Genomic DNA, 6656 nt, shown 5'->3' on the forward strand with positions numbered 1-6656 from the left:
TCGACACATCCCCAAAGGCAAGGGAATTAAAAGCAAAAATGAATTACTGGGACCTTATGAAGATAAAAAGCTTCTGCACAGCAAAGGAAACAACCAACAAAACTAAAAGGCAACCAACGGAATGGGAAAAGATATTCGCAAATGACATATCGGACAAAGGGCTAGTATCCAAAATCTATAAAGAGCTCACCAAACTCCACACCCGAAAAACAAATAACCCAGTGAAGAAATGGGCAGAAAACATGAATAGACACTTCTCTAAAGAAGACATCCGGATGGCCAACAGGCATATGAAAAGATGTTCAGCATCGCTCCTTATCAGGGAAATACAAATCAAAACCACACTCAGGTATCACCTCACGCCAGTCAGAGTGGCCAAAATGAACAAATCAGGAGACTATAGATGCTGGAGAGGATGTGGAGAAACGGGAACCCTCTTGCACTGTTGGTGGGAATGCAAATTGGTGCAGCCGCTCTGGAAAGCAGTGTGGAGGTTCCTCAGAAAATTAAAAATAGACCTACCCTATGACCCAGCAATAGCACTGCTAGGAATTTATCCAAGGGATACAGGAGTACTGATGCATAGGGCCACTTGTACCCCAATGTTCATAGCAGCACTCTCAACAATAGCCAAATTATGGAAAGAGCCTAAATGTCCATCAACTGCTGAATGGATAAAGAAATTGTGGTTTATATACACAATGGAATATTACGTGGCAATGAGAAAAAATGAAATATGGCCTTTTGTAGCAACGTGGATGGAACTGGAGAGTGTGATGCTAAGTGAAATAAGCCATACAGAGAAAGACAGATACCATATGGTTTCACTCTTATGTGGATCCTGAGAAACTTAACAGGAACCCATGGGGGAGGGGAAGGAAAAAAAAAAAAAAAAGAGGTTAGAATGGGAGAGAGCCAAAGCATAAGAGACTGTTAAAAACTGAGAACAAACTGAGGGTTGATGGGGGGTGGGAGGGAGGAGAGGGTGGGTGATGGGTATTGAGGAGGGCACCTTTTGGGATGAGCACTGGGTGTTGTATGGAAACCAATTTGTCAATAAATTTCATTAAAAAAATAAATAAATAAAAGCTTTTAATAATTTACACAGTCTAAAAAAAAGAAAAAGAAATTGTGGTTTATATACACAATGGAGTACTACGTGGCAATGAGAAATAATGAAATATGGCCCTTTGTAGCAACATGGATGGAACTGGAGAGTGTGATGCTAAGTGAAATAAGCCATACAGAGAAAGACAGATACCATATGGTTTCACTCTTATGTGGATCCTGAGAAACTTAACAGAAACCCATGGGGGAGGGGAAGAAAAAAAAAAAAGAGGTTAGAGTGGGAGAGAGCCAAAGCATAAGAGACTCTTAAAAACTGAGAACATACTGAGGGTTGATGGGGGGTGGGAGGGAAGGGAAGGTAGGTGATGGGTATTGAAGAGGGCATCTTTTGGGATGAGCACTGGGTGTTGTATGGAAACAATTTGACAATAAATTTCATATATTAAAAAAAATCTTACTGCATTTATGGGCTGGAAAATAATATTTAGTTTAGCTCTTAATATTTAAGCTCTTAAAATATGCTCTTTGGAGTTGTTTATTCATTAATTCCTAGCATCCCACAGACTGTCATTTGGGTTATAACTGAGATTCAAAGAAATTAATTAGGTTGATAGCTAGTAAAATAACTACTTTTTAAATATTTATTTATTTTTGAGAAAGACAGTGCATGAGCTGGGGAGGGGCAGAGAAAGAGGGAGAGAGAGAGAATCCCAAGCAGACCTCCTCAGTGTCATGCATAGCATGACGTGGGCTGCTATTTCACAAACCGTGAGATCATGGCCTGAGCCAAATTAAGAGTCAAATGCTTAACCAACAGAGCCACACAGATGCCCCTAAAATTTTTGAAGTGAAGTAAAATGATGCATATTTAAGCTTGTCACCAATATTGTGATGTTGTGTATATATTAAATGCTAAAACTTCACTTGTGATTTGTTTTACTACCAGTTGATATAAGCCAATTGAATAAATTGCTATGTACATTCTTCCCTCTTCCTATAGCCACACATCACTTTATAAATGACACTATTTAATAAATCCAGTTCTATCAGATATATATGGTATAGGAAGGGCAAGAATGTATGTATAACTGAGTTTCACAATAATCCGATGTCATTCTTTATTTTAAATTTTCCCTTTTTAAATTTTATCAGAGTTGCTAAGATAGTGAAAGTAATGGTTTTAATTTTTTTCTTCTTTTATGTCTCCTACAAAATCTGTGATGGAGATACTAATGAAAATGTAAAACGCTAAAGCTCTATCTCCCGAGGAATAAAAAAGTAGAGATAGGGAATAACCTCTAGGCTTTTGACTTATGAGGTGCTGACTATAAACACTTGCCCAGACCCATCAAGCTGCTCTGGGTTCATCCCTTGACAGAAGTTTCAAGGCCAATTGTTGAGGGCTGGAGAATTTAATTTCCGTACTTAAGATTTAAACACTGTGTTTTCAAGAGTTCTGGGACAAAAATCAAAATGTCCCCATATTCATATACCCAAGAGAAACAATACTGACACAAGAAAAACAATGTCTAATGACATCTTGGCGATTTAAAACATTTCATCTTTTAAAAATGGAAATTTTTGATAAAAGAAGTGGCTTTGATGCTGTGCTGGTCACAAGGAAAACTATGATTATTCTTGGACTTATCCCTAAATAATAATATAATGAGGACACCTAACCTTTGACTCGCTGAAGCAGAGCCTATTCCCTATGGGAAAGCACGTTCTAGAACAATGAGATACCAAAATGGACAAGGCAGTTAGCTGTTTGTTCTTCTGCCATCTAGAAATAGTTGGTTGGGCAGCCACATGAAGCAGAATCCTGGTTAGATAAAGAAAAGGACTAATAGGAGAGCAGTATTATGTGGCAGCCTGGTCTCTAAACCACAAAATGATGTCAATATTGGTCATGTCATCATATAATTACCCTGATAGATGGGTGATCTGAATTAATCAGTGCAGAAGTAGAGTATTTGCTTATCTGTAGACCTGAATTATCTGACCTGGCTACCTTACCCTGTCCCAATATATCTACCCTGTCCCAATTGGATACTTGAGTAGCCAAGTGTCCATTTCACTCTGAAGCATGGTGATGTAGCCATGGATGATACCTTCCTTCCCACAAGTGAGATTTAGCAATGCCTACAGGAATGATCTCAGCAGATCTTAAAACTCCTGTACCTAGCAGTACTCAGTGCATTAAATTGAGTATCATTCAGGCTTTTTTTTTTTTTTCAAATAAAGACATCCTGGAGAAGACATGTAACATAAGGCTTATATTAAAGCCCAATATTATGTGCTGCCTTAATATCTGGTGCAATCCTCAGGCCTAATTGCCAGTTCCCCTCTGCACTCTGTTCCTATGGATGAGGTCTCCTAGCTACACCACCCTCCTTACCAAGGGGACCAGGCACAGTACCTGAGTAGTGGGCTGAAAATTTCTGCTAGTTTGAGGCATTATTCAAACAAGTCAATCACCTCCTCCAGTGGAAAATAAATGGTACCTCACCCTCTTGAAACTTCTACAGCCCGTGGCTTATCACTCTGTTCCCGAGTGCATCCCTCATGGGGCCCACCCTTCCTGACCTAAGATGTCCTCTTCCTCAGGGGTCTGAGTACATGTGAGTAACAAACTGCTGTTGATCTCATCTGTCCAGTGCCAAGTGTTGTGTGTCTGGTTGTCCCCATAATCCCAGGGCAGGAGTCCCTCCCTCACCAACAGGGTGAAGAGGTGATGATTAAAACAGAGAGTCAAAATTAATTATTTCTTTTGAGCTGATGAAAACTTGCCAGTGTTGAGACTGTATTCTGGATATGAGACTCAGTTTCTATCTGATCTGATAAGAAACTTGATATCATAACTTCCTGAAGACCTGTCTTCATGGTTTATGATAATAATGTCCTACTATTACCACTACTACCATTTATTTATCTGTGTCAGACACATGCATCATTCTATTTAATCCTTTAATTCCCCATTTTACAGCTAAGGAAACTGAGGCATAGAGAGGTTAAAATAGTTTGCACATGATCATAGTGTTAGTAAGTGGCAAAGTCAGGAGTAAACCTAACTTGTTTTGCTTGTTTGTCTTTTACCTTCAGAGATTCTGTGCTTAACCGCAAGATTACATCACCATGATCATTTGCTATAATCAATATACTTATCAATGAAGTGCCCTTTGAGCCTCTAAATCATGATTAGAACTCACAAAGTGTTGCTTAGAAACCACGAGTAAATGGCAAACCACTTTAACTCAATCGAATTAAAGAAAACTTAAGATGTGACAAAATTCTGAGCACAATTTAATTGTTAAATTTAATTATTCATTTCTTATCAAAGTGCACTTATATCTAGAGTTGGAAGGATATCTTGCCAAGTCAAGTAAAACCCCCAAGCAGAATCAATAAATATGTGTAGAACGAAAAAGTAAAACTGGTATTGTTTAATAACGTACAAACTAGTGTTTAAATGGCTAAAAGTGCTTTAAATTTTATACTGAAAATACTGCCAAATGAGAAGATAAAAATACAGAAAGTTAAAGATCACAGGAAGAAAATTCATGTCATATTTAGTCCCTAACATATTTCTAAGATGATTCTAATTTTAAAACATTTTCTCTAGAGACTCTTTTGAATTCCCCATCCTGGAGCTTTATTTGGAATTTAAACTTTGTAACAAAGAGAATTTTCTTTCATAGAGTCAGCAATTTAGAAAACAAAGTAAATGTTATTGCTTAGATGGACTGGCTTATTTCACATGGAACCAGTCAAATGAAGAATGAAAACTTTTGCCTTTTCACTTTTATAGATGGAAGTTGCACCATGGAAAAGTGTGCCCGCTATATTTTTGGGTCCACATACACTTCCTGGTCATAATCACTTTTCCAACAGCTTCTAAAATAGAACCTACCTGCTTCTTTTTGATACAGTCTATAATACGTTTATCTAAATCTTTAAGCGAGAAATGTTCAGTGCTCACTTAGGCAGCATATATACTAAAACTGGAGAAACATTCAGGCATTTTGTAGGGTATTCATCAATAACTAAATAATTTGGGTGTGTGTTTGTCCACTCGCTGCTGCTTGGCTGGTTTCAGAGCTTTCTTGACCATGTGGTTTCCACATCACTAAGACTGTGTTGCTCCTCAGATTAGAGAGTCTCCTTACTTCGTGTGTGAATAGGCCACACACATGAGGCAATACTTGTATGCAGAAGTTATTTTCAAGACATATAGCAACCAGTATAACACAGATACCCACTGAACAGAAAGAACAATGGAACAGAGTCCTGAGCCATTAACTCTTTATTTGCCAGATTTATAAGGAGGTCCAGTGTGTCCCGAGGAAAAAGGTAAGAGTTACATGTGGGAAGCTTGGTGCAGTGGATGTTTTCCATTTGGTTCAGAATTACTTCAGTATTTTAATAAAAAATTTAGTTAGACTTGTATGTTCTTAGTGCAAAGCATCTCTAAATGTGTATGTCTATGTGTGTGTATAACATATGTATATTAATATAATAAATATAATATAATAAATATAATATAATATATATAATATAAGCATGTATTCATAAAAAAGTTGAAGTGGCTTTTTATGTGTCTGGAATTTTCCCCCAACATTTACAAAGGAAAAATCTCCCATGACTATAAGATCTTATCTCAATTAATTGTACACCAGAACTCTTCAGTGAGCCACACTGACAAATGAGTACTGATGAGACAATTTATCCAAGATGGTTTTAAAAGTTAATAGGAAGAAAATTTTAAATGTTTTGATGTGGTTCCTTTTGGAAGAGATCTTTCTGGTATAAGAAAACTGAATTAGAAAAAACCATCGATGTTCTTTTCATCTTCATCATAATTGATTCTACCTGTGCATCATTTTGGGTCCAGTTTCCTATACATATTTGTAATATGGGTTTCATTTCCATAAAATGGGAACATAATAAATATAGGATTTACTAACGATTGTTTTATGTGGCTGCCAATCTGCCAAGTAGCATTCTTAATTATTGCCAGGAAACTAGGCATTTTCCAAACATATGTTTTGGATTTAAGACTAATATGTCATGTCAGCCCTCTCTACTGGACTGATGGGAGCCCAGTGGGACTTCAGAGTGTCTGCTTTGGAGGGTGACTTTTTGGGGTTAGATAAAAGCACTAATAGGAAGAGATAGAGCAAAGCATCAAAAGTTTCTGAAAGCAAATCCTACAAAGAAATACATCAAAGAGTTATGTTTTCATTATAAACTGATATTTTTACTAGATGAGGATAGAGTTCGATCTTCCTCTAGAAGCCATGGAGTAAAGGAAACCAGACCCTAACTTACATTAATGAGCCTAATTGCAAGGCTCTTGTCTTCTTTGAACAACATAACCAGGAGTTTTGCCTCAAAATTAAAAAAGAAAGAAAGAAAGAAAAGTATATGTGGCTTTTTCATTAGCTTGTGCAAACCTGGTATGTTCCATCAAAGAATTTATTCCAGGACTTGGAAAAAAAGGAAACTGAAAATCAAAAAGATCTGGTCCAAATGAGCTATATTTTTTTAATGTTTCCCTCAAAAATATTTTTCAAGTCCATGGAAATACC

The sequence above is a fragment of the Prionailurus bengalensis genome, chromosome B2 (genome assembly GCF_016509475.1).
Source record: "Prionailurus bengalensis isolate Pbe53 chromosome B2, Fcat_Pben_1.1_paternal_pri, whole genome shotgun sequence".
NCBI classification, from domain to species: Eukaryota; Metazoa; Chordata; class Mammalia; order Carnivora; family Felidae; genus Prionailurus; species Prionailurus bengalensis.